Source organism: Eumetopias jubatus, unplaced genomic scaffold, assembly GCF_037043125.1.
Source record: "Eumetopias jubatus isolate StellerSeaLion01/CBP00866 unplaced genomic scaffold, mEumJub1_p1.0 scaffold_10, whole genome shotgun sequence".
In the NCBI taxonomy this organism is placed as follows: Eukaryota; Metazoa; Chordata; class Mammalia; order Carnivora; family Otariidae; genus Eumetopias; species Eumetopias jubatus.
The window spans coordinates 103,416,752-103,433,720 of record NW_028274816.1 but is presented as its reverse complement, the minus strand read 5'-3'; positions in this window follow the sequence as shown (position 1 = coordinate 103,433,720).

Sequence of the window (16,969 nt, the reverse complement as noted above, 5' to 3'; positions counted from 1 at the left end):
AGGAGCTGCTAACTTAGTTCAGATTCTTGAAATCTATAAACCGTTTTCCGTCCTGAGGCTTTTTAGCGAGAGGAACGGGAGTCCTGGCTTCATTTTCCTGAGGAAATTTTGAGCGCCGGCTTTCTGGATTGGCAGCCTGGCGATTTGGTGTAGTGAACAGATTCTGGCGTCTGCCTCAACCTCCCCTCCCAAGAATTTATTTTCGAAGAAACGGAAGTGCTACATTTGGGATATAATAGTAGGGCGTGGAGAGGCCACGCAAAATAGAGAGCAGTATTCAAGTCCCCCAGTAGAGCGGCGTTGCGCGGCAAGCAGGTCAATCGAAAGGGATAGTTTGTAGTTAGCGCCTCAGGAACGGAGGATGGGGTTTAGGGGCCATTCTAGGACAGACACTTTTTCCTCAGAAAGCCAGTAGGATGCTTGTTACTTTTCTTTCCTCTGTTAAATTCCCTGAATTCTGTTGTCCAGAAAAGTTGTTCACATTTGACGAGAACATGCCAAAGACCGGTTTTTTTTTTTAATTTTTTTTAATTCTGCCGTGTAAATGTTTGAGTGCGTTTATTCTGTCCTTGTCAATCCACAATGTTAAAATGACAAAAGAATGCGTTTCCCCCCACCTCCTTACAAGATGCTTGAAAAAAGAACTGCACGATTTGAATGACTGCTAATTCTGTCATCTGAACCATGTCCTTCCAATCATTATTACCTGAGTTTCTATCCCTGCTGGGCAGTTTGCCAGTCGTGCGGTCTTGATGGAGGCAGGCTTTTGGTGCTTTTGTTTTCTCTGCTGAAAAAAGAATAAAAATAACAGTAGTACCTCAGGGGTGCCTGGGTGGTTCAGTGGGTTTAAGCGTCTGCTTTGGCTCAGGTCATGATCCCGGGGTCCCGCCTCCTCTGGCTTCCTGCTCAGCAAGCAGTCTGCTTCTCCCTCTCCCTCTGCCCTTCCCCCCGCCCCTCTTGTGCTTGCTCTCTCTCTCAAATAAATAAATACAATCTTAAACAAACAAACAAACCAAAAAAACCCCACAAAAAAACAGCAGTACCACCCAAGAGTTGGGTGAGGATTACCCGAGATAAATGTAAGGTGTTTAGAATAGTAGGCTAACCGTATCAGAATCAGGAAGCAGGAATCTTCCTTAGGCTGGCATGACAATTTGTGGCTTTAATGCTTTTTTCCCTCCCTTCTAAAAGAAACCAGAGGTCAACCAATTGTTAAATCACCCCAGCATATCCAATGCCTACTCTGCTAGCCAAGCCCCAAAGAGGGCCAGTGTGGAGGTTGGGGGTGGGGTGCTGCTGCTGGTGTGACAGGAAGTCGAGCATGGAGGTAGCCTATGGGCTAGGGTGACTTTTTTTTTTCACCTGGCCTCCAGTAATTCCAGGTATTTCATTCCACTCTCCTCACTGCATGTGTTGATACAGATAGGCAACCCCCAATGCACAGGATCACCCAGGGTCTCAGAGCAGTTGTAAGGAAACCCACCCAAATCAGGAGCTTCTGCCCATGCAAAAGGCTGACCAGGCCTGAGCTCTAGGGCAGCTGCTCATCCTCTGCACTCTCCCCAGAACAGAAGATGACTCTGACAGAGACCAGCCATTCTACTTTTTGCCTCCTGGAACACAGAGACCCCACACGGTAGTGGTAGGTGGGCATGCTTCCTCAAGGATGGCAGCCCAGCCTCTGCCTTTCTTGGTCTCTACCTTGTAGCTCATCCTAGCCTGCAGTACCTTGTAAAGACCTATCTGGGGATGAGGCAACAGGAATTTAATAAGCAGCTCCAGTCCTATTTTCTGGGACCCTGCTGTTGAGCTGGACCCTGATTATGTGAGGCTCTGTTCCAAAAACCCAGAAACAGAACTGTGGAGTCAAAAGGACTCTGGAGTCACTCATGCTTGAGTTAAGTAAAGCAAAACAAAACAACAACAACAACAAACCTCCCTGAGCCTCGGTTTCCCCATGTCATCATCCTTTATTAAAAGTACAGAGGGCTAAATGAGATATGGAAGCACTTAGGACAATCTTCCAGCCCTCTAGCAGGATGGTCTTGGGGGTGGGGGTGGGGTTGGGGCTTCTCTTTTGGACACAAGCTGTTTATCAACCCCTCTCCTTTCCAGAGCCTATCACAGAGTGTTCTACAGGACTTGTTGGGAGCCACGGAGGGAAGTCTGAGATGGGTGGGCCTGGGAGGCATTGTCCACAAAGAGGGAATTTCAGGTGCCTGCTAGCCACTACTCCTGGGAGGCAAGAAGGGGTTGGGAGTCAGTTCCAGGGGCTTTGGTGGACTGAGGAGGCAGCTCCCATATCCTCATTACCTACCCCCAACTTTACTAGCTACTTGTACCTTGCCCCCATCCCTACCCCTACCTGGGGGCAATATTAAGCACTAGAGTCAGACTCCTGGCCACAGTACTTGGCTGGGTGTATTACCTTGGCAAGTCACTCAGTCTTACTGTGTCTCCATTACTTTACCTAAAATGGGGATAATGAGAGTACCTCCACATAGGGGAGATAACACATGTGTAAAGTTCTTAGTGCATTGCTTGGTAAATAATAGATGCTCAAAATATGTTAGCAGTTATTACCTCTACTCCTTTTCAAGACCTTCCCCCCTTCCCTTTTCTATTCTCCCAAGTCCTCTCCTCCAAAACCAATTCAAAATTCCCCTTGTTCAGGGAGTCTTCTTAGATCTTTTTTCAGGCTTCCTTCAGTTGTTTGGAATACATTTGCAAATGCGGATGAGTTCCTTTGATAAATATTTTTTGGTTTTCTTATGGGTATTTGTGTTTTCTGTCTCTCCACTCAGCAGCAGGGGGAGGGGGTCCTAAAGGAGCTGTGTCTCCATCCTCCACCTGGAAGTTCCTCTTGAAAGTGAATTATTTCTTCCCTCTAGCTGGCTGAGTGAATGGGGCTGCGCTGAAAATGTGGCTCTGGATTTGGGGGTTGGAGCTGGTTAGGCTAGAGCTAACTGGGAATTCCTGAATGAGGCTGGGCTGGCCCAGGGTCTGGGGGTGGTTAGGTCTGGGCCAACAGACCCTGTTTACCTTGAGGTTAATGACTGCAGGTGCCAATCAGTCCTTTTTACCAGGGATACCAGCTTTGGGTTGGAGGAGGCCAGGAAAGCCCAAAATGTCCCATAGAGCTCAGCCTCTCCCTGCTGGTGGCACTGCAGGTCTGTTTCTTGGAACATTAATGGTCCCAGGCAAAGGGACAGTGAGGACCACCAAACAGAGCTGGGGGGAGAGCAAGGGAGGCTAAAGTAGGGAGGAACTCAAGACCAGAGATTAGTCCCCAATAAGTCCACTCAGGGGTTTCCCTCAGCAGTCTGGCAGTCCAGTATCTAGCCAAATTTAAAAGTATACACACCTTTTGATTCAGTAATCTAACTTCTAGGAATACCTGACACACTCCTACAATTGTGTGTGTATATAAAATTATTGCAATATTGTTTTTGTTGGAAAAGAACTGGCAGCATGGAATGGAATGATATTGTGAAAATTAGTAAAGGGCATCTGACTCTTGGTTTGGGCTCAGGTCATGATCTCATGTGTCATGAAATCAAGCCCTGCATCAGGCTCCACGTGGGTTCAGTGGGGAGTCTGTGTGAAGATTCTTTTCTGCTCCTCCCCAACTTGCACTCATGCTCTCTCTCAAAAATAAATAAACAAATCTTTAAAAAAATAGACACAGAGATCAATGGAACAGAACAGAGAGCCCAGGAATAAACCCACAATTATATGGTCAATTAATCTATGACAAAGGAGACAAGAATATGCAATGGTGGGGCACCTGGGTGGCTCAGTCGTTAAGTGTCTGCTTTCGGCTCAGGTCATGATCGCAGGGTCCTGGGATTGAGTCCCACATCGGGCTCCCTGCTCTGCAGGAAGCCTGCTTCGCCCTCTCCCACTCCCCCTGCTTGTGTTCCCTCTCTCACTGTGTCTCTCTCTGTCAAATAAATAAATAAAATCTTTTAAAAAAAAAAGAATATGCAATGGTGTTGGGAAAACTGGAACAGCAACATGCAAAAGAATGAAACCAGACCATTTTTTTTACACCATATACAAAAGTAAACTCAAAATGGATTAAAGACCTAAATATGAGACCTGAAGTATAAAAATCCTAGAAGAGAGCACAGGCAGTAATTTTCTGACATTTGCCATAGCAATATTTTTCTAGATATGTCTCCTAAGGAAAGGGAAACAAAAGCGAAAATAAACTATTGGGACTACATAAAAAAAAATTTCTGCACAGCAAAGGAAACAATAAAAAAAAAACCCCACAAAAAGACAACCTACTGAATGGGAGAAGATATTTGCAAATGATATATCTGATATGGGGTTAGTATCTAAAACATATAAAGAACTTATATAACTAAACACCAAAACCCCCAAGTAATCCAATTAAAAAATGGGCAAAAGATATGAACAGATATTTCTTCAAAAAAGACATACAGATGGCCAACAGACACATGGAAAGATGCTCAACATCATTAATCATCAGGGAAATGAAAATCAAAACCACAATGAGATATCATCTCACACCTGTCAGAATGGCTAAAATCAAAAATACAAGAAACAACAAGTGTTGGCGAGGATGTGAAGAAAAAGGAACCCTCATGCACTGTTGTTAGGAATGCAAACTGGTGCAGCCACTGTGGAAAACAGTGTGGAGGTTCCTCAAAAAATTGAAAATAAAGTTACCATATGATTCAGTAATTCCATTACTGGGTATTGACCCAAAGAATACAAAAACACTAATTTGAAAAGATAGATGTACCCTATATTTATTGCAGCATTATTTACAATAGCCAAAATATGGAAGCAACCCAAGTGTTCTATCTATTGAAGAATGGATAAAGAAGATGTGGTACACACACACACACACACACATACACACACCGGAATATCAGCCACAAAAAAGAATGAAATCTTACATAATTTACAACATGGATGGACCTAGAGAGTATAATGCTAAGTGAAATAAGTCAGTCAGAGAAAGAAATACCTTATGATTTCATTAATATGTGGCATTTAAGAAACAAACAATCAAAGAAAAAAAAGAGACACAAAAAACCAGACTCTCAACTATAGAGAACAAACTGGTGGTTACCAGGGGGGAGGTGAGTGGGGGCATGGGTGAAATAGGTGAAGGAGATTAAGAGTACACTTATTGTGATGAGCACTGAGTAATGTATAGAATTACTGAATCACTATATTGTACATTTGAAACTAATATAACACTGTACATTAATTATACTGGAATTTAAAAAATTTAAAAATTTAAAAACAAAGAATTTTGACCCAATAAATACACATTTAGACAAGTAAGGAAGTATTCTATTCAAGGATGGGAAAAATCCAGGATAAGATTTGTCTTTGATAAGTAAAAAGGAACAATTTACAGGAGAGGTGCTGATGTAAGAAAGTACCATGTAAAGAAAAAGTTTCCAATTAAAGCTGTTCAGGAATGGACATTCTTAGGACATAGGGACTTCTACCACTGGAATGTTGAAGAGTCTAGATGACCATTTTCTAGGTATGTTGTAAGAGCGATCTCTCAAGAGTGAGGGTTGAACTCAATGAGCTATAAGATCCCTTCTGACTTTAAGATGTTATGGTGATTTTACTTAGGAGTTTGTTTCCATAAATTGTGCTCTAAATTGTTTATCATGTTCAAACATAGTCTTATTTAACACTAATATATTACTAGTTTAACAAAGAGTGATTTTTCAGAAAGCATAACCAAGCAGAAAAATGTAACATAGTCCCTGTCTGGAGTAGCCTCTGCTTGGAATGACCTCTGTTAATGGTTAATTTTCTATGTCGACTTGGTTAGGTTATGGGATCCAGTAGTTTGGTCAAACAGTAATCTAGATGTTGCAGTGAAGGTATTTTTTAGATGTAATTAGCACTTAAAATCAGCTGACTCTAAGAAAAAGGCTTGTAATGTCTCTATAACGCTTCTGTAATGCAGGTGGGCCTCATCCAATCAGTTGAAGGCCTTAGGAGGGAAAAATGGAGGTTTCTCAGAAAAGAAAGAATTCTGCCTCAGGACTGAACAGAAATCCCACAAGAGTCTCCAGCTGCCAGTCTGCCTACATATTGCAGACCTGCCAGACCCCACTGTCAGAGCCAATTCCTAAAAATAAATCCTATTACATATAAGTTTTCTGAGTGCCAATTATATACTAGACACAATAATAAGCACTCTGCATAATTTTCCCCCTAATCTTTATACCAACCCTTTATACTGAGGAAACTGAGGATTAGAGGAGTTAGGTAATTTCCTCAAGACTGTTAAATTCTACTTATCTTTCAAGACACAGATCCAACATCACTTCCCTTTGAAGTTCTCCCTAACCACACACTCTGGGCTCCTCTCTGCTTTCTTGGCATCCAGTACTTTTCTCTCTGTTACATAACACTGATCATGTTGTGTTTACCTGTGGTCTCCCTCTTCAGACCACAAGCTCTTCTGAAGGCAGGGATTTGCCTGCTCCTTTGGAACCCTCAGCACCCGTACAATGCCCACTCCCCAGGAGACTCTCTGTGAATGCTATCAGTACTATCGTTGTCCACCTGGGGGCAGCACAAGCATCAGCAGGCCCCCTTATGTAGGGAGTGCACAACTCTGGAGGGAGCCCAGTAAAGTCAAACCCCAAAGTGAAAGGAAAGGTCCACACATGCCTCTGTTTACTAGCCCCTGGAAGCTGGGACCCACTGTACCAACAGTTTGCTCCCTCCCCTTGGGATTCACTTGACTGAGTACCCATTGCTGACATTGGCTGGGCTGCCCTTTGGGACGCTGGGACTGTCCCAGGGCTTTTGCACCTTGAACTCAAAGACTCAGTGAGGGAGCTGATGGAATGAAAACCCAGAAGGGGCAGAAGGGGTCAGCTGCAAGAGTTCTACTCGAGGAGACTTTTCCGGAATAAGGCTCTATCCGCATGAGGTGAAAGGGGAGGAGGAGAATTCTGCACTAGGGTGAATGAACCCTGCTCCTAACTGGAGTGGGTAAAGAGAAAGGCCAAGCAACCTCATTCACAAGCCCCTTACCTCCAACCCTTCTCTTAGATGTTCTGCTCTTCCCATATCACTTCTAAGGATAGGGTGAGCTGGGGGTGTGGACAGGTGAGGTGCTCCTACATCAGTGTGCCTCACCTGAGCTCAGCAGAGAGGTTGTAGATCAAGTCTCTGTCTGAAGTACAGACAGGGCAGTCACAGGGGGTCTCTGTAGATACTCTCCTACTTCTCTTACTTGGGGCTACCAGGAGGCAGAAGGTATGTCTTGGGGGGTGGTGAGGGTGGTGCTGGGGGCAGCAGGGAAGACGGGGGGAGAGCATCCATTCATGCCAGAGCACTTTGAGAGAGGTGGAACAGGTGAAGAAATGAGGGAAAGGCAGGGTATTGCCGATGACTTAAATTTTGAGCAAACAGATGAGGGAAGAACAGGTAAGGGAGGCATCTGGAATCATTTATCCAGAGAAAATAAAAATATTTTCATAGGCTTCACTGACATGTAAGAAGTGACATGTCCAAGATCACATACAATTCTCAGTGTTTTGACGATACACACTACCTCTTCAAAGCTAAAGGAATTAATGATGGAAGGTGAGATTTAATAGGCATATGAGGATATTCCTTTAGGAAGGAAGAGGAGGTAGAAGAGAAAGAGGGAGAACAGCCATGAAGGAAGGGGTGCTCTGGCCTAGTCTCTCAGAGAGAGCCATCTAAGCATACATCATCTTTCCATTTGGACCTGGGGCTCCAGGAGGCCCCTGCAAGCCTCTTTCTCCAGGCGAAACTGGGCCACTTACTGAGCCTCTCTCTCCCTTTTGGCTCTGTACTGGGAAGGGGGGAAGGACACAGGATGAAACAAATGATTCAGCCCCAGGGGAAGACCCCCAAGGGGAGAGAGATACCAGCAGAGGCAGGGTAGAGGGTCAGTGAATTAACAAGTGTTACTGAATATATATTATGTGCCAGTCCCAAACCACAAAGGATGTGTGGAGACTGTGTCTTATACTTGAGCACATTTATTGTAGGACAGGGTGTAGAGAAGAATGGGGGATGGGTTGCTAAAGAAAGGGAGGGAGGGAGTGAAGAAATAAAGGGAAGAAGAGGAAAGAAAAGCACAATTGTTGATGTCTAGTAACTCACATTCTAGTTATAGCAATAGGACAACTGGCTAAAAAGCTCAGTGAGAAGTGAGCAGTCCCCAGAAAGAAGTTAAAAAGAGTGTTGATGGAAGTTGCAGGAAGGCCTAGAATAGAGGAGTTGGGCTAGGGTGCGTATCTTCCTCTTCTCCTTCCCCTTTTCCTTCTTCTTTTTACTTTTTATAAAGGAGAGGGGATTCTAAGGTGGATGAATTTTAATTTTTTTTTTTTAAGTAGGCTCCACACCCAGTGTGGGGCTTGAACTCACAACCCTGAGATCAACAGTCACATGCTCTACTGACTGAGCCAGCCAGGTGCCCCTAGGGTGAACCTTCTTCTCACCTGTGGACCAGGCTGGCTTGGCTGGCCTGGAGGAGACTCATTTTTTTTTTTTTTTTTTGAGAGAGAGAGAGAGAGAAAATGAGAGTGTGCGTGCATGCATGTGTGAGATGGAGATGGGGGGAGGGGCAGAGGGAGAGGGAGAGAGAGAATCCCAAGCAGGCTCCACTTCCAGTGAGGAGCCTGACTCGGGGCTCAATCCCACGACCCTGACATCATGACCTGAGCTGAAATCAAGAGTCAGATGCCTAGCTGATTGAACTGCCCGGGTGCCCCCTGGAAGAGACTCCTGCCCAGGTGGCCTCACCGGTCCCTGAGCTCCATGGGAACCCATCTGGGCCTGGCAGCCTTGAAGAGCCAGGGTAGCCCTGGGTCCAGGAAGGCCTGGTGTTCCCAGGGTTCCTGGGAGCCCATCAGTCCCAGTCCCTAGGTATCTAGGGTGGTCCTGGGAATCTTCATGGCTAGGATAGCCCTGAGGTCCTGGGGGTTCTGGAAACCCTTGGCAACCAGGGGGACCAGGAGGGCCAATTCCATCCTGCACCTGGAATGAGAGGCAGGAGGGGTGGAGGTGAACCACAGAGCTGGCAGTGTATATTTTGGGGGTGAGGGACTCTTGTAGGGAAAGGCAATGGGGCCAAGCCAGAAGCTATGATAGGAGTAGAATGTGTACATGGGAAAGTGCCCTTGGCCCTGAGATTATTTAGGGAATTTTGAGATGCCCTGCGGGTGGGACATTAATTGAGTCACCTATAGAATCATTAATTCTGGGTTCAAGGCCCTATTGTAGTACTGGGCACACATAGAGAGATTGTCTCAGGAGGAACCTGGGTTCTCAGTTTTAGGTTCCTGTTGCTAACTTTACCCCAGCCCCTGATTCAAAGGACCCTCAACCAGCCTTCTACCCAAAGAACACTATCATTTCTTACCCATCTCCCACTTACCCATTACCCACTACACCCACCTACCATCCACCCAGCCCCATCCACCACTTACCCTCCCATGCACTCACCATCTACCCATTTTCCCACCCACCATCTACTTACCACTCACCTCCCACAACCCATATGCCATCCACCCCTTACCTCTGGTCTGACTTCTCCCTTCAAAGGTGAGGCTGATCTGGGGCTACAGGATGTGCTGAGAGGCCAGGGATTGCTGGGGGCCCTGGAGGATTAGGGGGCCCTGGGCTCCCTATAGGGCCCCTCTCACCAGGAAAGCCAGGAGTCCAGTCATGGGGTACTCCTTCCCCTTGCTCTCCCTGTTGGGGCAGAAGGGCTGGTAGTAGAGGTAGAAGTGGGGATGGGAGAGTGAGTTTTCTCTCTCACTCCAGCTCCTCAATCTTCCTTCTGTTCCCCTATCCCAACCCCACTGCCATCCCAGAAGATCCCACAGTTCCTGACATTTCCACCCAGACAGGCACTTACCTGACATTCAGGGGGCCCAACAGGCCAGACACACCTAGAAGATGTGACAGGAGCAGGGTTGGATCTCCTTGGAAGAGAGATTAAAACTGGCTCTTAGATTACCAAATTCAACGTCCTCATTGTACAGATGGGGAAACTGAGGCCCAGAGAGAGAGATAACCATAGGTGACAGCAATGGGGCAGCAAGACGGCCTGGAGGATGGGGTGAGAAAGCCAGTATGTCTCCTAATGTGGGGAATGGGGTCACCTGGATCTGTCATTTTCTTTTTTTTTTTTTTTAAGATTTTTAAATTTATTCATTTGAGAGAGAGAGAACGAGCATGAGCAGGAGGGGAGGGTGAGAGGGAGAGGGAGAAGGAGACTCCCTGCTGAGTAGGGAGCCAGAAGTGGAGCTGGATCCCAGGACCCCCAGGATCATGACCAAAGCCAAAGGCAGATGCTTAACCCACTGAGCCACCCAGGCGCCCCTGGACCTGTTATCTTCTACCCAGTTCTGAAATTGGCAGAAATCCCAGAAAATGTCCTTGGGAGGTGTGGTGTTGTGATAAGAAAAATATGTTTGGTCTTTCTTTGATCCTGGCGCAGAGCTAAAACCCTTGGAATTTCCTAAGTGATCAGAGCCATAAAGGTGCCTTTTGTTATGTTAATGAGGTGACTTTCAGAAAGCCCCTAGGTAACCTGAGGATGGGGGCTGGTTGCCAGGGAGCCACCCCTGTGATCAGAGAGTGGGAACTGTTCCAACCCCTTACCTCCAAGGAGGGGAGAGGTGCTGGAGATTGAGTTCAGTCACCAATGGCCAATGACGTAATTAATCATGCCTCTGTAATGAAGGCTCCATAAAGGATGGCGCTCCTCCTCTCTCTCTGGGCCCCACCCTAATGTCTTCTAGGATTCGGACGCCAATTCTGATGTGTGGGTTTTCCAACACCATCAAACAACTAGCTCTCTGAACCCTGTCCTTTGGGGTCCCTGTCCCATTCCTTAATGAGAGTCAGGGTGGGAAAAGGGGGAGAAGACAGGCATTCCTCGGAGCTAGCTGCTTCCCTACCTCTGACTTTGGCTTATGAGCCCAGGGGTCTGACCTGAGGAAAAGGTTACTTGGAGCTGCAGAGACGCCCTCCCGCCGCCCACCTTCCAGTCGAGTGACCTCTGAGAGCTCTTGGGTGCTGCTGGGAGAAAGCCTCTGGCTAGATGTAGGCTCTGACACCCTGTCCAGCTTGGCAGCTACTGCTTTATTCCTTCATCTGAAGAATGAATGAGTGAATGAATGAATGAATGACTGGAGAGAGGGAGTCCGGACCGGGATGTTTGGTTTCCTATCTATCTATAAATCTCTCCCATCTCTCCAAGTTCTTCATTTCATCGCATCTATTCATCTTTCTCTGCCTTCCATCGCTGTGTCCTACACTATTCAATCCCTCCCTCTCTTGGCCTTCCCCTTGTTAGCACCCTCTCCCCTTCTTTCTCTCCTTCCACCTCAAAGCATCATAGAATCTTAGACTCAAAAAAGGTCACAATAATGACACCACTCATTGGTAACCTGCTTTCAGTGATATATGTCCTTACACTTACATAGGTAGCCTCACCTGATCCTCCTTAACAGCCTTTTGGAGTGAAGTAGGGACTGACATTCCTATTTTACAGATGAAAAAGTTGAGGATCATCATGGTGAAGAGACAAGCTCACGGTAGGTACATGGCTCATCAGGACAGAGCCGGGATTTGAACCTCTAGCTTTGACTGCAAGACTAGCGCTCTCTGCCTCGCCGCTTGTGTACTCTAACCTGAGGGCAAAATTCTCCATTGCAGGCTGTCTGCCTTTCCCCTGGCTTGGGGCCCAACTTCTCCTGCTTTTTAGATCAACAAGACTGGGTGGGGGTGAGGAACAGACTGCACAGATCTTGAGGATTACTAGCTCCAAACATCAAGCCTCTGGAAACAGTGAGGACTGAGGGGGTGAGGGTGGGAGGAATCCAGGTTTCAGTAGAGGAGAAGGTGGGGGCTATGTGAATTAGGGGCTCCAGGCAGGATGGCCCTTCTTTCTGGGCTCACTCAGCCTTGTCCCTTTGACCTCAAGTTCTCTCCAGCCCTCACCAGCCATCTTTAGGACTATCCCTACCTCTCTCAGGACAAGGAAACTCAAAGACTGCAGCAAAAAGGCCCCTGGAATGGAAGGCCTCGTGGGCAATGTGGCTTCTCTCTGAGACCCTCTCTTCCCACAGCTGGGGCTAGATCTGGGTTCTGGGCTGCATCCCCAGCACCCCAACTGAGGGTACCAGAATTATCAGATTGGTGCTAGAGCTGGGCAGGCAGGGAAGGCACAACAGCCTCTGGACACACAGAACCCTGACAACTGGGGCTAGGAAGACAAGAGCTTCAGCTGCAGCAGGGCAGTCCTGCAGGAGCAAGAGGGGCTATTTGGGTTTCGGCAAAACTCTTCAAGGCTAGGGTGCCTCTGGAGGTGGTGTGGGGGAGCCAGTTGGAGCCTGGGCTCCATCATCACACAAATGGGTTTAAATCACATTTAGTTGCATGTGACCTTAAGGAGGTCTTTTTACTACCTGGAGCACCTTCTATACAATGGGTTTATAGGGTTACCATGGTGATAATAATAATAATGGCTGGCATGGTTTAGTCTTACTCTGTGGCAGGCCCTGTGCTAAGGGCCTCTCTGCATTGTTTCTGTAAGTTCTTATATAGCCCGATCAGGCTGGGCTACCATTAACCCTCCTTTACAACCAAGGGTATTTAAGGATAAGAGGGAGGATGTCACTTGGCCAAAGTCATAGAGCTAGTAAATGGCAAATCCACAATTTAGTGCAGGCATTTTGGCTCCAGGCTCTTAATCTCACTCACTTGGCTGGTCATGGTTAATGACCAACACTCCCCGGGCACTTACTATGTAGCAGGCACCATCGTAAGTGTTTTATACAGATTCATTCATTTAATCATTATAGCCACTCTATGGAATAGTCACTTAACGTGAAAGCTGAGGACACTGAGGCATTGAGAGGTGTGCTGACTTATCCTAAACATACTGCCAAGAATCCAGTCCAGGCAGGCTACTTGAGAGCCAGCATTCTTTAAAAAAATAAACAAAAAAGTTTTTTCTTAAAAAAATTAAAGGGCACCTGGGTAGCTCAGTTGATTAAGTGTTTGCCTTCAGCTCAGGTCATAATCTCTGGAGTCCTGGGATGGAGCCCCGCTGCATGGGCTCTCTCTGCTCAGCGGGGAGCCTGCTTCTCCCTCTCCCTCTGCCAGTCCTCCTGCTTGTGCTAGACTGGCAGAGAGAGAGGGAGAAGCAGGAATTTTTTTCTAAAAAATAAGTAAATTACAAAAAAACCCTCATACAAATAAGTAAGTAAATAAATAAAATCTTAAAAAAATTTAAAGTAGAAAAATGAAAGTACATACAGAATGGTGCAGAAATAAGAAAAGTTTAGCTCAATGAACGTTCATATGGTGAATACACTATGTAATTAAATAATAAACATCACCTGGTGCCCTGAGGCCCTTTCTAGTAACTACTTCCATTCTCCCCAGAAGTAACCCTATCCTGATTTCTAAACCATAGGTTAGTTTTGTCTGTTTTTGAATTCGATAGAAATAGAATCCTACAGTACTAATCTTTTGCTCACTTTGTGAGCATGGCTCAGGGCACTAAGTCTGTAGCAGGTAGTAAATATATTTGGCTTAAGTCTTGGCTCTATTAATTACTAGCTGTATGCCCTTAAGTGAACCGCATCACCTTTCTGGGCAGTGACGGAACTCTCAAAGGACCCAACATCATCCCCTTGGCTTGTCTCCTACACAGGCTTTGGCTAATGAGACAGTGATTCCAAGAGTGCCAATTGGCTTGGAAATAGTGCAAACTCTGGAGTGTTGGGAGCCATGCCGGTGTGGGACCTAGGACCATGCAAAAAGACTCCAGAGGTTCTAGATTTCTAGACTGCCTGAGCTGGAAGGGGGTTCCCAATTCAGTGAGTTCTCCTCCCCCATTTTACAGATGGAAAACTGAAGCTGAGGAAGGGGAAGTGGCCACAAAGCTGGCAAGTAGCAGAGCTGGTTGGACTGGAAATACGAAACTGAATCCTGGCTAGTCCAACTACAGATGGGCTCTCCTCTCCCCTCTGCATCCTCTGTCTGGGCGTTCATTTCTGGAGCCACATGACCTGAGGGAAGGACCCAGGCTCTAGCCTCTGAACCAGACTTCCCCCTGCATTGTAGGGTCTCTATGGAGATCCTAGCTCTCTTGATCTGTTCTCTCCAAGTATGGGGTCCTGGTGCACAAGAAGGCAGCTGTACTGACGCGCCAGTGCTCAGCCCACACCTGGAGTGACTGTGGAGGATGCTTTCCCTGGGGTCTGGATCAGCAGACACAGAGGGAAGTTGAGCTCCCTACTCAGTGTGGGCACTGTGGGAAGTCCAGGGCAGCCCGGGAGGGGCTGGGAAGCCAAATTTATGAGGAGGCCTGGGGCCTATTTCCATGCCACTGCCTCCTTCACTCTGCCCCCTCCCACCAATCTTGCACTCTGTACCATAGTCTTTTGCCCTTGGCATTTGTTTAGAATACTTCTGACGGCTATTTTGAAAGGCTATAAAACATAAAACATATAAACTCTGGAGCCAGACTGCCTGGGTTCAGTCCCTTGTTCTTCTACTTACTTGTGTGACTTAAGTAAGTTCCATACCTTTCTGTGCCTTAGTTCCCCTATCTTAAAAAGGGGATAATGATAGCCCCTACTTCATGAGATTGTTGGGAAGTGCACCCGTGAAGCACTTAGAACCATGTTCAGCACATGGCTCATGCTCATTAAGTGTTAATTTTCATTATTATGTATACTTGCCTACTCCATCAGACAAGATAGTCTCTAGGGCAAGCCCATGAGATTGGGGGTTCCCTGAGGGCAGGACTATCAATTCTCCAAGAAGCCCAGCCTGAACCCAGTAGAGGTTTGAAACCAAACCAACAAGGGAGCTAATTAGACTCTAAACAACAAGCCATCGAGGTTGTGGGCTGGAAGAAGTGGGTGGGGATTGGGGATTTTTCTCACTTCTCCATCAGGAGCATCTTCCTGGCGCCCTGGGTGCCCAGGAGCTTAGGGACGGACAGACAAGGATGTGAGAGGAAGGCAGAGCTTCTTTTTCATTTTTTTTTTTGAGATTTTATTTATTTATTTGACAGAGAGAGCGAGCACAAGCAAGGGGAGTGGCAGGCAGAGGGAGAGGGAGAAGCAGGCTCCCCACTGAGCAGGGAGCCCGATGTGGGACTCGATCCTAGGACTCTGGGATCATGACCTGAGCCAAAGGCAGATGCTTAACTAACTGAGCCACCCAGGTGCCGTCTTTTTTCTTTTTTTAAAGTTTATTTTATTTTTCAGTAATCCAGCATGGGACTGGAACTCACAACTCTGAGGTCAAGAGTCGCATGCTCTTCCAACTGAGCCAGCCTGGTGCCCCACAGAGGTTCCTTTTCCAGTAAAGCCTTGGGCTGGAAAAGATGACAGGGAAGGAAGGCCATGTTTCTATTTCTGGGGGCTCCAGGAGGTGCTCTTAGGCCTCAAGGAGGCAGCAATCAGGTGGAGAAAACCAATGAGCAGCATCTGTACCCCATTTCTTGGGTTCCAGAATGCTTTCTTATCCATTATCTCATTTTCTCTTGCAATCATCCTGTGGGGTAAGCCCAATTATCTCTCTTGCTCTTTCTTTTTTTATTTTTTATTTTTATTATACGTTTTTAGGGTTAATTTATTTTTAGTTATATCTTTGTTTCAAGAGCATGTAAAAAACACTGGAGAACTGAACTCAGATTTTTTTTTCTCTTTTTAAAATGGATGAAATGACCCTTCAAGACATTAAGTGGGTATCCAAGGTCACACAGCTCTTAAGTGACTATGCTGCAACTTGAACCCCAGGTCCTCTCACTCCAAATCCTGTGCCCTTTATGTAGCCTATCCCCAGACACCAGCAAGCCTAGGGGGGCACACTAAACCCAGTCCTCTGAGAGCCTCCAGTCTGCTGAGGGAAACACAGGTCCTGCCACCGGGGGCTCACCAAGGGCCCCGTGGAGAATTATAGTTTCCAGCAGGGTGGGATTGGAAGGAACACTCAGTGCCCCCTGTAGGCTGGGCAATTTGCACAAGCCACTCTTTCTCTCTCTCCCCTCCTCACCCTTCTTTCTTTATCACAAAGCCCCATTTTCGAGGTAAGGACAGTGAATCTCAGAGTAACTTGTTTCAGGTTCCCCAGTGAGTCTAGTGGCAAAGCTGGGATTAGAATCCAGGTCGGCCTGATGTTAATACCTGTGCTTTTTCCTCCAGCATGGAAGATGGTTGGCTCATGAGTCACCTTCTCCGTGAAGCTCTTCCATGCCTTGGATGTAGAACTGACCACTTGTGTATCTGGGTCCCCACAGTGCCCCATATGGATGTCTCCCGGGGCACCTGCACAATTCTTAGGCTCATTTTATTTATATGCCTGTCTCCCCTCACTAGGCAGTGAGCTCCTTGAGGGCAGAGAGTGATCTTGGCCATCTCTGTGTCCTCGGTATGTAGCACAAAGCCCGCGCACAATCAGCGTCCAGTAAACAGGTGTTGCGTGAATGATGGGGAGGTGCTTGGATGGCCTACTTGTATCTATTTTCCTGCTTCCTTGGAATTATCCCAGACAGTGATGTTGGGGGCTGGGTGGGCACCAGCAAATAGATGGGGGATGCTGGGGTAGAGGTCTGGGCACCTGCCTCACCTAGAAACCTTTCTGGATTTCCCACACCTGCACTCATGCTTCACCTCCAGGTACTTTTTTGCTTTCAGTCCAGCCTCTCCTGCACTCCTTCCTCCACGTCCCAGGGCCTTTCCCTCTCCCAGGTTTGCTGTCTACGGGGCAAGTCTGGCATTGGTATCAAAACCATCCTTTCTGGTCCCATTTTACTCTCATAAGAGCTTAAGAGGCAGGATTGGTGGAGATGACCTACCTCTATTTTAGAGTTAGGGACATTCAAGCTCTAAGGAGTGGTGTCCAACTTCATACAATAAGTTGGTGGCAGAACCGGGTT